Raw genomic sequence first — 17671 nt, forward strand, 5'->3', positions numbered from 1 at the left:
TATAGATCTTAAATCTAGTAGTTTTAGGGAGTTAATCATGAGCCAAATCAGTTTTAATTCAACTAAAAATAGATTTAACAGGTTTTTGAAAAGCTGTTAAGAAATGTGACAATCAACCGGTTGAAATGTTGTTTTAACCGGTTGAATTGGTTTTGATAGTTAGTTAACCAAATCAAAAACAATTTTGAAACCCTTCAAACAAGCTAGGTGTAAAACAACCGATTATATTGTGAATTCAACCGATTGTTTTTCTCTTTGCTTAGAAAAACATTTTTTTCTTCTAAAACATATTGATTCAGCCTGTACATAGGATTAAGAATCGCCTTTACAAGAATTCTAAACACCCTAGAACTAAGCTTCAATCAAAGCAGAAAAGCATCAAGCTCTTATCACATATTTGGTTTCATCAAAGCCTTCATGTTCTACAACAACATCTAGGAGCATCTTTGTATCATATTTGAGACCATTAAGAAATATGCTCAGTTGAGCAATATCTTCAAACCCATGATTTGGGCATTTTCTCGGCATCATTTTGAATCTCTCCCATGTCTCACAAAACGCTTCATTTGCTCTTTATCTGAACATAGAAATTTCAGACTTTACTTTTGTTAGAATATGTGGCCTTAAACGAGAAATGGGTTAATTGTTTAAAGGGGGTTTTTGAAATTTTTTTCAGCTAGAACAAAATCCTTTGTATGAAACTCAATCAGAAATTCAGTTAGCCAAGATATAAACACAAAACAACAAAGCACCAGAAAAACAATCGGTTGTTTCTTCGAAACAATCGGTTGTTTATACCAGCAAAGAAATAACAACTGAATTTAAATGAGTTTAAGGGAAGAAAGAGATACACAAACAGTTTATACTGGTTCACTCTTAAACCAAGAGCTACATCCAGTCCCTAAAAGCCATTGGGCAATCCACTAAGCAATCAACACCGATTACACACAAACCACCAAAGAAGTGACATTGAACCCTTCAAGAAACACACTTCCTTTGGCATAGCACACACCAAGAATGTTGATCTTGACAACCTCGAGCACACAACACTCCTTGGCAACAACACCAGAATTTACAAAATGTTCAGAACGAATTACACTTGTTTACAGAACAATCTGAAATCAATACATATGTGATCCACCCTCTCTTGAGAAAACCCAAAGCTGAATGTGAATGTTCAAAACTTGAAAGCAATCTTTCTCAACTGAAAAACTCAAATATGTTTTTCTTGTTTGTTATAAAGCATAAATAAACTATTTATAACTTTCAAAGATTGGTCAAAGCATTTAATAGACGAGCGTATTCAGTTGAAAATCATTTAAAGCACACTCAACTAACAAAACAAAATTCTGTTAGGATTTTCAAACAAACAATCGATTGAAATCACGAAACAATCGATTGTTTTGGTTTGACAGCAAGTCAACCAACCAAAACAGTTTTCAACCTTTTCAAAAACACCTAAGAGAAAAACAATCGGTTGTTTCGACAAAACAACAAGTTGTTTTTCACTTAGTTAGAAAAACACTTTAATCTCAAAAAGGTTTTAAAACACATTATCTTTAGATTCAACAAATAGTGTATTACACAACTAAACTACCCAGATCCTATCCTAAACACAACAGCAACTTCAGCCTTGCATCAAACACTTGGATTTGGATTTTTCAAAGCCTTTGATCACTCTTAATCAACAATCTCCCCTTATTTGATGAAGATAAATCCCTAGTTGCTTGTGTTGGACTTTGTTTGAATCTGAAGCAGTTCCTGCAAAACAACACTTTATGCAATACACAACATCTATAGTAGTAGGTTAGAAAAGAAATTCACTAAGCACTGTATCAGACAAACAACCGGTTGTTTCCTCTATTCAATCGATTCTTTCTTTCAGTAGAAGCAGGAAAATAGTTCCAATTTTAGAAATTGGAGAGATTTAATAGTTTGAAACATTTTATAGAGAGCAGACAACACCAAAACCAACCAATTTTCCCCCTATTTGTCTTCACAAATAGATTTTAAGAATTAAAAAACAGTTTAAGAGAGATTTTGAGAGTCAAGAATGCCTAACTCATTTCTTAAGAAGAAAAACCTTTCTTTTGGTAGAGGTTTTGTGAATATATCAGCCAGTTGCAGTTTTGTTTCAATGAATTTCACTTCACAATCTCCATTGCTCACATGATCCCATATGAAGTGATGACGAATCTCAATGTGCTTAGTTCTTGAGCGTTGAATCTGATTTTTAGTGAGATTTATAGCACTTGTGTTGTCACAAAGCAAAGGAACCTTGTTAATCTTCAATCCAAAATTTGCAAGTTGTTGTTTAAGCCAAAGTATTTATGCACAGCAACTCCCAGCAGCAATGTATTCAGCCTCTGCAGTAGAAAGAGCTACACAAGCTTGCTTCTTACTATGCCAAGAGAAGAGGCTTGATCCAAGAAGATGACAAGTGTCACTTGAGCTTTTTCTGTCCAGCTTACACCCTGTAAAATCATAATCTGAATAACCAATTAAGTTTATAGAAGAGTGAGAAGGATACCATAGACCAACATTGGTTGTTCCTTTGAGATATTTAAGAATCCTTTTTGCATATTTGAAGTGAGATTCCTTTGGATTTGCTTGATATCTTGCACAAAGACATAAAACAAACATGATATTCAGTCTACTTGCTGTGAGATAGAGTAAGGAACCAATTAAACCTCTGTATTTTGTTTGATCTACCCCTTTTCCAACAGCATTTGCATCCATATAACAGCTTGAAGGCATGGGTGTGCTTGCTTCCTTACAACTTTCCATTTCAAATTTCTTGAGAATTTCTTTGCAATATTTTGATTGGCATAGAAAGATCCCATCCTTTGTTTGTTTGACCTGCAATCCAAGAAAGAGAGAAAGTTCCCCCATCATAGACATTTCAAACTCACCTTGCATAGCTGTCACAAATTCTTCACACAAACTGGGTAGCACCAAAGATGATCTCATCAACATAGATTTGCACTAGGATAATTTCATAATTTGACTTCTTGATGAAGAGAGTTTTGTCAATCATTCCTCTTTCATAATCATGTGACAAAAGGAAATTGCTAAGCCTCTCATACCACTGCCTTGGAGCTTGCTTAAGCCCATACAATGCCTTTTTCAACTTAAAAACATGATTGGGATGTTGATGATCCTCAAAACCCGGTGGTTGCTCAACATACACTTCTTCATTGATAAAGCCATTAAGAAAAACACTCTTCACATCCATTTGAAAGAGTTTGAATCCACTCATACAAGCAAAAGCCAGCAGCAATCCCACAGCTTCCAATCTTGCAACAGGGGCAAAGGTTTCTCCATAGTCAATCCCTTCCTCTTGATTGTAGCCTTTGGCAACTAGCCTTGCCTTGTTCTTTGTAATTACTCCAGCCTCATCAAGCTTGTTTCTGAAAACCCATTTAGATCCAATCATGTTCATCTCATCTGTCTTGGGAACCAGAAACCACACATCATTCCTAACAAACTGATTCAACTCTTCTTGCATAGCTTCCACCTATTTTTCATCTTTAAGAGCTTCTTCAATAAACTTTGGTTCAACTTGAGAGACAAAAATAGTGTTCCTGCAGAATGTTTAGATAGAGCTACGTGTAGAAACACCCTCCTTTATCTGTCCAATGATGTTCTCCACTAACATTGTTAGAATATGTGGCCTTAAACGAGAAAGGGGTGAATTGTTTAAAGGGGGTTATTGAAAAATTTATCAGCTAGAACAAAATCCTTTGTATGAAACTCAATTAGAAATTCAGTTAGCCAAGATATAAAGCACAAAACAACAAAGCACCAGAAAAACAATCGGTTTTTTATACTAGCAAAGCAATAACAACTGAACTTAAATGAGTTTAAGGGAAGAAGGAGATACACAAACAGTTTATATTGGTTCACTCTTAAACCAAGAAGCCACTGAGCAATTTAGTAAGCAATCAAAGAAGTGACCTTGAACCCTTCAAGAAACACACTTCCTTTGGCACAACACACACCTAGAATGTTGATCTTGACAACCTCAAGAGCACACAACACTCCTTGGCAACAACACCAGAATTTACAAAATGTTCAGAACGAATTACACTTGTTTACAGAACAATCTGAAATCAATACATATGTGATCCACCCTCTCTTGAGAAAACCCAAAGCTGAATGTGAATGTTCAAAACTTGAAAGCAATCTTTCTCAACTGAAAAACTCAAATATGTTTTTCTTGTTTGTTATAAAGCATAAATAAACTATTTATAACTTTCAAAGATTGGTTAAAGCATTTAATAGACGAGCGTATTCAGTTGAAAATCATTTAAAGCACACTCAACTAACAAAACAAAATTCTGTTAGGATTTTCAAACAAACAATCGATTGAAATCACGAAACAATCGATTGTTTTGGTTTGACAGCAAGTCAACCAACCAAAACAGTTTTCAACCTTTTCAAAAACACCTAAGAGAAAAACAATCGGTTGTTTCGACAAAACAACAAGTTGTTTTTCACTTAGTTTGAAAAACACTTTAATCTCAAAAAGGTTTTAAAACACATTATCTTTAGATTCAACAAAGAGTGTATTACACAACTAAACTACCCAGATCCTATCCTAAACACAACAGCAACATCAGCCTTGCATCAAACACTTGGATTTGGATTTTTCAAAGCCTTTGATCACTCTTGATTAACAACTTTGATGTAGCGAGAGATTGGAAAAAATCTTTGCAGAAATTTTCCCTCTACACCCTGCTAGCTAGTGAGACTCTGATTTGGATGTGATTTGAGCCATTCTTTAGCCTTTCATGCCAATGAAAAAGGAAACAAACACATATAATCATTTTCAATATCACTTTATTGAAAGCCCATTGTTCCCACCAATTCATAAAATGTAGCCAAATGTGTATATGGATCCTCATAATGGGTACTGATGAGACTGAAAAGAACATGGGTTTCATGTCTAAGCCCCTATTGCATGTCATAATCTCTAAGTGTCCTCCTTGGAGGTGGTACTTGATGTTCTGTCATGTTGTTTTCCTCCTAAAAAATATTAGTCAAAAAAGAAAAAGTGGTTGAGGACTCCTCTCTAGTGTTTCTTTGCCTCTCTTTTATCTTTGTCTTTCTGTTGTTGTTTTTTTTTACTGCCCTTTCAATCTTTGTTTCAAATATAATTGGTCTTTTGTTATTTGACCTCTTAATATCATATAAGATAGGTAAATAAAGGGTGAGCACAAGGATTCACTAGCAGTAATAGAATATTTATTTAAAAAATTAAAATTGAAAAAAAATAAATTCAAATAAATCTGAAAATACAAACAAATCTGCAATTTAAAATAAAATGAACAAATTAAATATAATAAGCAAAAATAACATAATATTAAAAAAAAATTAACAAAAACATAAAAACAATTTGAGTATTCACAATATTTAGGAATTTCTTCTAAAAAATTCAATTGTTCCCTGATAACGATGCCAAAAACTTAATGACTCTTTTTATGACAAGTTTATCGAGTCAGAAGTTGTACCGTCCCGTATCCGGGCGTTGACAAAGTCAAGGTCAAAGTCAACGCCAGGAGTCAAAGTCAACACAAGGCGTCGCCTAGGTGAAGAGACGCCAAGTACCAGCGTCGCTAAGAGGAAGCGTCGCCAAGGCGAGGCGTCGCCTAGGTGGAGGCGTCGCCCAACCAGGGCGTCGCCAAGATCAAATATCATTAAGTCAAGGCAGTCACAGCGCGGTTCCCCAATACCCATGGGTAGGAAAGACCATGGAGGGAGCGACGCCGTGGAAAGGCCTCAGGTCCCGATAATCCGGGGTAGTGATAAAGAGAAGGAAAAGGTGGCTTCAAGGCCATAGTGATAGCACCAGTGTAGGGCAGCCTGACTCGTGAAGTACCCCTGCCGTCCCAGAGACGCCTGTGGGACAGATACGACTCAAGGGGAGGGTCATGCCTAAGGTAGCCAGGTGCAGGGTACGAGAGGAAGGTAGATACGCTCTCAAAGTGAGTGACTAGATGATTGGGGGCATGAGTTGGCACCCAAAAAGTCACCCCTTGCGCAGTAGCACTCCCAAGCAGGAGGACTCACACGTAGAAACGTCCCCAGATTGGGCCATGGCGCTGTGAGGCCCTCCACGTGTACGACAGCCAGGTCAGAATAGAAGCACCATTTAGTCAGGTACCAGGTAATTAAAGTCATTTAATACAGTTTCTGTTTTGAGCGTTTAAGGTACTATAAAGGCTCCCAAGCGTTTCAACGTCTTAAATGCGCTACGTTTTCTAATTTGACGCGTTAATTAAGTGCGTTACGTTTTATGATTAAAAGCGCTTTAAGGCGCTTTAAATGCTTGGGTAGTTTAAATATCGCCGAGCATGTTGGAAACAGGGTTGGAACCTTTGGCAAATTTCCCAAAAACTCTCTAGTTGCTTGCTCGAGCCTTGAGGTTACGCACAAGGGACTAGGGAAAGATCTTTGCTAGAAGGAGAAATAGACACTAGACACAGTTTCCTTTTTACCACCTTCAGAGTGCCATACGCGGTGCTCCGATATGGAGGTGCATAGTTTTTGGTGTTTCTTGCTGGCTGACTTGAGCGTCGGAGTGCAAATGGCCGCTAGGGCACCCTTTTGTCCTTCTTTGCAGGAATCCATAGGTAACCAGCGGGAAGGAGTCCCTAGCTGACGGTTGAGGTCGCGCACGAAGACGTCCCAGGTCAGCATGGACGCCACGGTCCGCCCCGTGCGCCAAAGAAGGAGAAAGTTTAACGAAGAGAGGCAGCTGGTGGTAAAGGATGAAACGCAGAAGCTGTTGAGTGTTGGCCACATCAGGGAGATTTAATACCCTGAGTGGCTAGCCAACGTCGTCTTGGTGAAGAAGGCGAATGGGAAGTGGAGGATGTGCGTGGACTTCACGGACTTGAATAAAGCGTGCCCGAAGGACTCGTACCCACTACCCAGCATCGACGCGTTGGTGGATAGTGCATCCGACAACAAGGTGCTGAGCTTCCTGGACGCATTCTCGGGGTACAACCAGATCAAGATGCACCCGAGAGATGAGAGTAAAACTGCATTCATGACGGATAGTTGCAGTTACTGTTATAAGGTGATGCCTTTTGGGCTGAAAAACGCAGGCGCCACATACCAAAGGCTAATGGACAAGGTCCTGACGCCCATGCTAGGGAGGAATGCGTAAGCCTACGTGGATGACATGGTAGTGGCGTCGCAGGATAGGTTACAACACATGGCAGACCTAGAGGAGTTGTTCGTCACAATATCCAAGTACCGCCTCAAGCTAAACCCTGAGAAGTGTGTCTTCGGGGTAGAGGCCGGTAAGTTCTTGGGTTTTATGCTCACAGAGAGGGGGATAGAAGCGAACCCCGACAAATGTGCAGCGATCATCGCCATGCGAAGCCCGACGTCGGTAAAGGAAGTGCAGCAGCTGACAGGGCGAATGGCGAATGGCGAATGGCGAATGGCGAATGGCACCCATATTTCCAGTGCCTCAAGAGAAATAGTCGCTTTGCATGGACTGACGAATGCGAAGCGGCTTTCATTAAGTTAAAAGAGTACCTGGCGACGCCACCGGTCCTCTGCAAACCGGTAACAGGTGTGCCCCTCCGACTATACTTCACGGTAACGGAGCGGGCTATCAGCTCTGTGTTAGTCCAGGAGCAGGACCAGAGTCAAAAGCCCATCTATTTCGTGAGCAAGGCATTACAAGGCGCTGAGACGAGATACCAGGCGCTGGAGAAGGCAGCGTTAGCAGTGGTGTTTTCAGCCAGGAGGCTCCGTCATTACTTCCACAGCTTTACGGTGGTAGTGATGACAAACCTCCCTATACAGAAGGTGCTGCAGAAGCCTGACGTGGCGGGAAGAATGGTGCGCTGGGCGGTGGAGCTGTCAGAATTCGACATTCAGTATGAGCCTAGAGGATCCATCAAAGGGCAAGTGTACGCAGATTTTATAGCGGAACTCTCGCCCGGAGGTGAACAAGAGGTGGAGGTGGGCTCGCAGTGGTTGCTCTCGGTTGATGGCTCTTCCAACCAACAAGGGAGTGGTGCGGTTATAGTCTTGGAGGGACCCAACGGCGTACTGATTGAGCAAGCTCTGCGCTTCGCTTTTAAGGCAAGTAATAATCAGGCGGAATATGAAGCCCTGAGAGCAGGAATGCTCCTGGCCAAGGAGATGGGCGCACAGAACCTCCTGGTGAAAAGCGATTCCCAGCTGATTACGGGGCAGGTGTCGGGTGAGTTCCAGGCGAAGGACCCACAGATGGCGGCGTATCTAAAATACGTCCAACTATTGAAGGGAGCATTTAATGCTCTTGAGCTGATACATGTCCCAAGGGAGCAGAATGTCAGAGCCGACCTGCTTGCCAAGCTGGCCAGCTCAGGCAAGGGGGGTAGGCAGAGGACAGTGATCCAAGAGACGCTCAAAGCTCCGCGTAAATTCGTGGAAGATAACAGGGTGGATGTCCTCCAGATCTGTACATCAAGAGAGAGTCCAAGGAATCATCGCTCTCTGACCCAAGATACGCTGAAGACGCCCCGCATCAGCATGTACGCGGATATGCCTGAAGAAGGAAGGCAAATGCAGGTATGTGTCCTAGTCGAGGGAGACACCTGGATGACGCCATACAAACGGTACCTGGCGGATGGGGCTCTCCCAGTGGAGCCGGAAGAGGGTAAGAAGGTCAAGAGAAATGCCACAAGATATACTCTGGTGGATGGAGTGTTGTTCAGGCATGGTTTCACTCACCCTATCCTAACGTGTGTAAGTGGCGACGAGTGTACAAGGATAATGGCGGAACTCCACGAAGGCATTTGCGGGAGCCACGTAGGGGGAAGGTCCTTAGCCTCCAAGGTGATACGCGCAGGGTTCTTCTGGCCAACAGTAAAAGAGGACTGTGCGCGACACGCCCAATGCTGCAGGCAATGCCAAAAGCACGCTGACTGGCACAAGGCGCCGCCAGAAGAACTGCGATCCATATATAGCCCGTGGCCTTTTCATACATGAGGAATTGACATCCTGAGCCCGTTCCCACTGGCGATAAGGCAGATGAAGTATTTGATCGTTGCCATCGAGTACTTCACCAAGTGGATAGAGGCAGAGCCCGTGGCATAGATCACTGCGCATAAGGTACAACACTTTGTGTGGAAGAACATTGTGTGTAACTTTGGCGTACCTAGGCGTTTGATATCCGATAACGGGACCCATTTTGCCAGTCAGCAGTTGAGAAATCTGTGCGCTGAGATAGGTATCAAGCAAGTGTTCGCATCAGTCGAACACCCCCAGACCAACGGGCAAGTGGAGTCAGCAAACAGAGTTTTGCTGAGGGGGTTAAAGAGAAGGTTAGAGAAGGCCAAAGGGGCGTGGGCGGAGGAAGTTCCAAGGATCGTATGGGCATACCACACCACGCCCCAATCTTCTACCATGGAGACGCCTTTCAGTTTGGTGTATGGGTCAGACGCGATGATCCCGGTAGAGATACATGAAAGCTCACCACGTTTTCAAAACTTTGTGGTGGAGGAATCCAACGAAGAAAGGCGGGTAAACCTGGATCTGCTAGACAAAGCCAGGGAAGAAGCCAGAATAAAAGCTAAAGTGGTGAAGAGAAGAGTAGAGCGGCAATATAGCTCTAAGGTAAAGCCGCGACAGTTTCAGATTGGCGACCTAGTTATGAGGAAAGCCCACCCATACGAGCTGGAGAATAAGCTGTCTCCCAAGTGGACCGGACCCTTCAGAGTTACCGAGGCTAAGGGCAACGGTTCGTACAGCCTAGAGACCTTGGAAGGAGGTCCCATCCCGCGCAGTTGGAATGCAGCCAACCTGAAGTTTTATTTTAGTTGACTTATGTAAAGCAGCTATGTAACAGTCTTGTTAAAGGAGACGCTCTTTTTCCCTTTCCGGGGTTTTTTAATGAGGTCACCCAAATAAAAGAAAAAACAAGTTTGAGAAAAAACCGTGCCTTGGTTCTCAGTCGTTATCTTTCTCCGTTTGAAGTAGCGTGAGGCGTCGCTAGTAAAAAGGGCGTCGCCAAGAAAAAAGGCGCCGCCAAGAAGATGGGCGTCGCCAAGAAAGAAGGCGTCGCCAAGAAGAAAGGTGTCGCCTGAGTGCAGGCGCCACTAAGAAACGTGACGGAGGAAAAACGCACAATATATGAGATGTATGCAAAAGTAAAGCGGCGTTACAAAAACCAAGTATGGTATAGTAAAGTTGATGTTACAAGCAGTGTTCGATACAAATGGGAGTAATGCGAATAGGGCAAACATTACAACTCACACAAAAACACAAACGAACAACTTTTCAGTGGCCATCGGTGTCAGCACAGGAAGAAGACGAAGCCCCGCTCTCAGTCTGCAGAGCTCGGGAAAGTCGTGACCTCCGCTCTTGGTTTATTTTCGAACCTGCACCAAGGGAGATGAATGTGTCAGAGACACCATGAAGCAAAACACACACAGATAGAAAGCAATAAAGGAGGAAGTTTCTAGGGCAGTGACTCATACATATATACTTTTCGAGAGTTCCAGCGTTGAACTCCAAACTGATCAAGGTGGCAGAGTCAAAACCTCCCGCCTCAGCGAGAATCCGGCAAACCACCTGGTCATTCGGGGCTAGCTTCTTGAAGGGTTTGGATTTGAGGGCCCTCGTCTCCCTCACCCAGTACAGTGGAAAACCATCCAGGGCGGAGGGAACGAGGTCAGAGCAGCAAATCTTGAAGAACCGGCCTTTCCACCCAGTGAATGAGTTTTGGAAGGGGGTCAGGAGAACTCTGCCAGGAACGTTACTAAGAGTTACCCAGAGGTTGTTCCTTTGCCTCTTCACCTCAAAGAAGTGAAGAAAGATGTCAACCGAGGGTGCACAACCCAGAAACCCGAAAAGGATGTCAAAGGCCTTGACAAAAGCCTAGTTGTTGGGATATAACTGGGCCGGAGCGGCATTGATCTCCGTCAGCAGTTCCTTCTCAAACCTGGAGAAGGGCAGGCGCACGCCGATGGTTTTGAAAACCACTTGATAGAAGTAAAAGAAGGGGATCCCGTCGTTGGCCCGTTCGTCTCCACATACTGGCTCCCCTAGAGTGCAAGGGAGCACAGCAATGTCGTCGTCGTGCCTCCTCGCGAAGGCACGGTGATTATAGGAGCATGAATCCCCTTTGTGTTCCCTTATGGCCCTGGTGGAGAGTAAGCATGAGCATTCGTCAAGAAGCTCGCTCGAAGCCCAAGTATACAGGTCCTTGGGGTTGACCCTGGGGGGAGTAGCACGAGAAGACATTCTTGAACAGAATCAGGGAGGTTTGATTCGATAAAACAACAGGTTGTTTTTCACTTAGTTGGAAAAACACTTGATTTCAAAAAGGTTTTAAATCACATCAGTTTTAGATTCAACAAAGGAGTGGATCACATTCTATTCTACCCAGATCCCACCCAAAAACAACAAAAACACCATCCTTTCATCAAACATCTTGAATTTGGATTCTTCAAAGCACTAGATCACTCTTGATCAACAATCTCCCCCTATTTGATGAAGACAAATCCCTGATTGCTTGTGTTAATCTTGATTGAATCTGAAACAGCACCTGCAAAACAAAAAGCTATGCAATCCAGAACATCTCTCATAGTAGGTTATGATCATACATCAACTAGTTTTCTGCATAAATCAAAAAGCAAAAAACCAGCCAAAACTAACCAAAAAACAACTCCATACAAACCAATAATGCAGCAGAAACTTAAAACAGAGATATAGCAAAGTTATAACAGTTTGTAGGACAACACAAAAACCATATTCTCCCCCTTATTTGTCTTCACAAATAGACTTTAGGAAGAGATAAAAACAGAATAATCCAAAATAAAGCAATACAAACATAGAAAGAACAACAAAGACTTGTCTTCCAAGCTTCACAATCGGTTGTTTCGTGATATCAACCGGTTGTTTTTCTTCAATCTTCTTTCCCATACTGCAGCTCAAACAACTGATTCTGAATAGCTTCAATCTGTTCATCAAGGGTCTGAAAACATGTATCCATGCTTTGAAATCTATTGTCAAAGTTATGAAAATTTGTAACACAAAGATCATGAAGATTCCTTTGGTTTTCAGCAAAGCCATCTAGCCTATTCACCATGTAACTCTCGAAGGAAGACATTGAAAGAGTCCTATTTCCTTGATGTCCAACACTTGTTCCAGCACCCAAGTCAGTAGCAGGTTGTTCTTCATCTTGAACATCCATATAAGCACCTTCAGCAACTTCTTGATCTTTTTCACCATGTTCAGCATGAAAGCCACTTGAGGAACCACCATGTTCACCATCCTTACTTGCCCATCTTCCATTGATCTTGGTAAAACCCATCTTGCTTAGTGATCCATTGTTCCCTTTGTTGATTCTCGAGCCAGCATACTTTAGGCCAGTCACAGCATCCCACACTTCATGAGTGATCTTCATATCCACACCCTTGACATGAGAGACAAGATTGTTACCTTCAAACTTTAAGTTGGTGTAGAAAACCCGAATGAGATATGGATAGATGTTCCCTTTCATCTCCAAGAACCTCTTCAGCAGTTGTTCTTTGAGTTTGAGAAGTCTTCTCACATCATCCAGCTTTTGACTCTTCAACCATCTAAAAGAGACAACTTTTGGATTGTTTATCACTTTTCTACTTGTTTCAAAGCGATATTTCTCAATCAATTCATTGTCTCCTAAAAACCAGCCTCAAGACGTCCTCCCGATCTTACAGCTCTGGTTTTAATCCTTTTTGAAGATAGTGGAATCCATGAAACCAGAAAATGAGAAATCAGAAAAAAAAAAAAAAAAAAAAAACAGAGGAAGATATGAGATGTTGTAAGAGATATGCCAATGGGTTGTTTTTTGTGTAGAAAAACAGCTGCAGGGGGTTTTATAGCATAGTAGATATCCTCTTTGATCCTTTGGATGCAGTGGGTTTCAGTCTTCAAGAATAAGAATCTGGTTCAATCTTGCACAGAACCACGTCAGCCCTTACCAGAAAAACACATGGTCAGCACATGTTGATTTGACTAGTCATAAAGGCACTTGAATTTCCAAGATATGGAATATATTCCTTTTATGACAAGAAGCAACTTTCTCCTAAATCAAATCAAACCTCATGACTGCTTTATTGACTCATAATCCCTTTAAAAAAAATATGTAAGGATATAGTGCATAAAGAAGTTAAATCAATTATATGCAGTGTTGTCAAAGAAGAAATAATCGGTTGTTTTTCTACAGCAGCAACAATGTTTTGAGATTTAAAACAAAAATAGAGAAGAATTAAAAAAATATAATTGTACATGTATAGATGAAGAATTTAGTATAAATTTATAATAGAAAAGCAAAGACAAAGAAGGTTTTATCCTTTTGTCATGAAGTCCCTTCAATGAGTCATTATTTATGATCAAGAATGCTTCTTTTGGCTTTCAAGACACCTTGAGGTGGTACAAAACCTTAATTCAGTTCCAGACAAAATCCTTTTCTTCCAAAAGTTTGATCAGATAACTCAAGACTCCATGCTTCTTTTTAGTATCCCTACAACAGAATAAATTCAAGCAACAAGATTTGGTCCCGTTATAAATGTAGGTCCTTTTGATTCAGCTTTATCACTAGGAACTTCAGAACTTTTGGGAATCCATCTCATAATACCTTTAGGAACATAATATTTCCTAATTTTACAGAATCTAACTGAGTGGCATCTTTTCATGCAGTAAAAGCATGTAACAACCGGTTGTTTCGATCTTTCAATCGATTGTTTTTCTGACACTTTTGAAAAAGGCTTTGAAATCACATTTTTCTTGTTTTGAGGATTAAACCCCAAACCAGATTTTCCAAAAACACATTTTTGGGATGTCAAGACCGTTTCAAAGTTGAATTTACCTTTTAAAAAATTATCCACAGAGATAGTAAACCTTACTCTCTTTATTATATACAAATACTATCTACTTCATTATAAAACTAAATCAAAATTATTCTCTGACTTAAAATAAACACGTTTAATATATAAAAATATTATCTAATTTATTAAAAACTAAATTAAAAATATTAAAAACTAAACATCCTATGAATTAGAATCAACATATTCAACACATACATACACATTTAATAAAAACATAAATAATAAATAAAACACTAACCTCAAAATGATATTGTGGCAAGTTGTAGCGTTGTAGAACAAGCAGTGCAACAAGTGGTGGCTTGGTCGCTGCTGCTCACGATGGCAAAAGTGGTGGCTTGGCCGTTGCTACTCAAACAGTTCACGACGGTGAGAATAGTCTTTGCGTGACGATCCTACTAATACTAATAATAATAAATAATAAATAATAATAATAATAATATTAACATTAATATTAATGATAATACTAATAATTATATTAATAATGATGTTAATAATATTATTATTAATGATTATAATAATAGTATTAATAATATTAATAACATAATAAAAGTAATAATAATCAATATCATGATCATTAAATTACTTTGGTATAGTAGTACGATATAATAAAAACATGTTAGGCTTAGAGTACTCACTAAAATAAAATAAAAGGAAAATAAATATCTCAAGTTTCATTTGAACTCTTAAATTGGAGTCTAAGTATATTCCATTTCATAAAAGATGAGATGGCATGATAAACATTAAAATAGTTGGTAAAAAGATAATAAGGTAATTAATGTATATACTTAATTCTTTCTTAGTCAATTTTATTCTATATGCAGTATTATCACCGTAGGTTTAAGATAACAAAATCAAATCAAATATTTTTTAATTTTAATAGTGGTTTGCACAATCCAAGCGTCTACCAGGTTATTAGATTACAGACCTTACGATTAGATTAGATATTCTTATTTAGACCTTATTGTTAGATGGCCTATTGTATCTGAAAAATATTACAAACTTCTTGATGTTACAGATATTTTTTTTGTGAGTATCTTAGATATGTGTGTGATTGTATGCTTTTGTTTGATTGATTTAAAATGGTTTTTGAATTACTAATTAAAATATTTCCTTTTATATACATTTCTCTTATGTTCAAAATTACTTCAATAACTTACCTTTTGAGCTTAATTAATCATCAAAACTTAATTAATTATTACCAAAAGTAATAATTAAGAACATTTACAATGTAACAATGTTTTGAATCATGTTATTTTATTATAAGTGAATATTTGTGTTACTTAAATATTTAAACCGTCTTTCCAGTTTCGTTTATAAGAATCATATTTTTATAATTTAAAAAATTAATTTGATATTTAAATTTTTATAATTTAAAATATTAATTCGATTATATAATTATGTGGTCAAAATCTTAAATAATATTCAAGTTCTAAGTTTATGATCTCACAATATCAATATAATCGAGTAATATTTTTTAAAAATTATGTTTTAACTTTGGGCCTTAAAAGAGAAGTCAATTATTTTTATTTGGATGCACTCAAAGACAAAGTACTATTATACACTTTAAACTTAAGTAAAATAAATAATATTTCTTTTAACTTAATTTATTTCATATTCAAAATAACATTGAAAATGGTAGAAATGGTAATATTACTATTATTAACATTCATATTAATTGTATATAACATTAATAAAGTGAATTTTTCTATTGGATTTCACCTAGTAGGTAATTTGTCTAAAAACTCTATGAAGAATGATATGGTTGACTTCAATATGCTTAAGTTCTTTGATATTAACACCCAGAGTGGCAAAGTTCTTCATATTCTTCCTGTTATATGGTAGTTTCCTTGACCATGTTGAATTAAAATTAATACTGATGGTGTTGCTAGAGGTTATCCTAGTCTTGCTCCTTAGGGTGATATTTTCTGGGGAGTATGAGTAAGTTTATTGGTGGTTTCTCTACTTTCCTTGATATTCAAAATGCTTTGGTTGCTGAGTTTTATGGAGTTATACATGCTATTGAAAATGTTAAAAGATGGGTCTTACTAGTTTATGGCTTGAATGTGATTCTGCCTTGATTTGTGATGCATTTACTGTTAGGACTAATGATTCTCGAATTTTTCGTAATAGGTGGAACACTTTCCTTGAGTACTGTGGGAAAATCAGGTTTAGTATTTCTCACATTTTTCGTGAAGTGAATGTGTTGACAGGCTTGTTAACTTAGGATTAATAGGCTTCCAACTAGTCTTTCTTAGAATTCTTTATTAATAGGTATAAATTACCTAAGTATCGCTTTTCTCATATTTCTTTATATATGAGTGTTAGTCTAGTCTCCCCATATTTGCTTATATTTCCTTTCTTTCTTTTTTTCCTTTGTTCTAATAATACTTTTTTCGTGTGGTGACAAATAATTATTAATACTTGAGGTGTCATCCTAGTTGAGACATCCAGTTTCATAATGATACCTAACATGAGAACATTTTATATAAAAAGAAGAAGTGAATTCCTCTATTTGATGTACACAAATTCTTATCATTTTACCTTTTGAGTAACATTTTTTTAACTTAATTTATTTTATATTCAAAATAACATTGAAAATGATAGAAACGGTAAGAAATTAAACTACATTGTTAAATTTAATATTATGAAAAAAGGTAATTTGTGTTAGTTCATGTTCCTTTGATTTCTAGAAGTATAAAAGAAATATATTTATGATACAATTTTAATTATTTATTAAAATATAAACCATTTACATTTATTAAATGAATATTTAAAAATTAATTAATATGTTTTAAATGATCAAATATTACTTTAATATAAGAGAAGAGTGTTATATGAAAAAGGTTTTACCGACTAATCATCTAATAAAGTAACAGGTGTTACCTTGATTTCTAGAAGTATAAAATGAATATATTTATGATACAATTTTAATTCTTTATTAAATAAAAACCATGTTACATTCATTAAATGAGTATTTAAACTTTTGACCCACTAAATATAACCTCATTTTCTCTTTTTACACTAATATAGTACTATAAATATGTGGATGATTTAATCATAAAGGAGAAGTAAGAAAAGAGTGAGTCTAAGAAGTAGTAAAGTAAAAGAAGGCAAATGGCTCTAGTGAAGGTTGCTTTGGTAGCACTTGTTTTCGCTTTGGTAGTTTGCAATGGTAAGTTATTTGAGCTTTTTTCTTTTTTTCATTTGATAAATCACCTTTTTGAATTTATGATTTTTAGTGATTCAAAAGTTTTATAGCCAACATGAATTTGTATTGTAATATTAGGGTGTGTTTTGTAGGGTTTGCATTAGATGCGGATATGTGTAAGCAGAATGATGATTGCAAGGGAAAATTAAGTTTATGTAAAGATTCAGCCATTTGTATTGATGAAGTTTGCAAGTGTAGGGCAGCCATACTAGGGAAGCCAGCAAAATGTAAAACTGCGTTTGATTGTCCATTTGTTTGTGCTCCACCATGTGATAAACAATATTGTGATCCAGTCTCTGGTCAATGCAAATGCTTGTGTCATTAACTCATAAATTTATCAATAAAATTGCATTTGGAATTATTATGCTACTACAATCGGATTGCCAAAAAATGACTAGCAGTACTAGTATTACAACTATTACTATAAGTACTATTATTACTAGTATTACTAGCAGTACTTGTAATACTAGTATTACTACTATTACTAGCAGTACTAGTATTACTAGCACTACAAGTATTACTAACAGTACTAGTATTACAAGCACTATTAGCAGTACTAGTATTACTAGCATTACTCGCAGTA

The 17671-nt window shown here is 38.1% G+C and overlaps 1 long non-coding RNA gene and 1 pseudogene across 1 annotated transcript; both read left to right on the plus strand.

Moving 5' to 3' along the window:
* The first annotated feature begins 499 nt into the window (after positions 1 to 499).
* Positions 500 to 606, plus strand: LOC137811623 (small nucleolar RNA R71; annotated as a pseudogene).
* Positions 607 to 16960: 16354 nt separating this feature from the next.
* On the plus strand, positions 16961 to 17449 carry LOC137833393 (uncharacterized). The gene is made up of 2 exons (XR_011084699.2): positions 16961 to 17052; positions 17181 to 17449. It is a non-coding gene; the product is annotated as an uncharacterized LOC137833393 (long non-coding RNA).
* Positions 17450 to 17671: the final 222 nt, after the last annotated feature.

This window comes from Phaseolus vulgaris, chromosome 11 (assembly GCF_051622355.1).
Source record: "Phaseolus vulgaris cultivar YP4 chromosome 11, ASM5162235v1, whole genome shotgun sequence".
Lineage (NCBI taxonomy): Eukaryota > Viridiplantae > Streptophyta > Magnoliopsida > Fabales > Fabaceae > Phaseolus > Phaseolus vulgaris.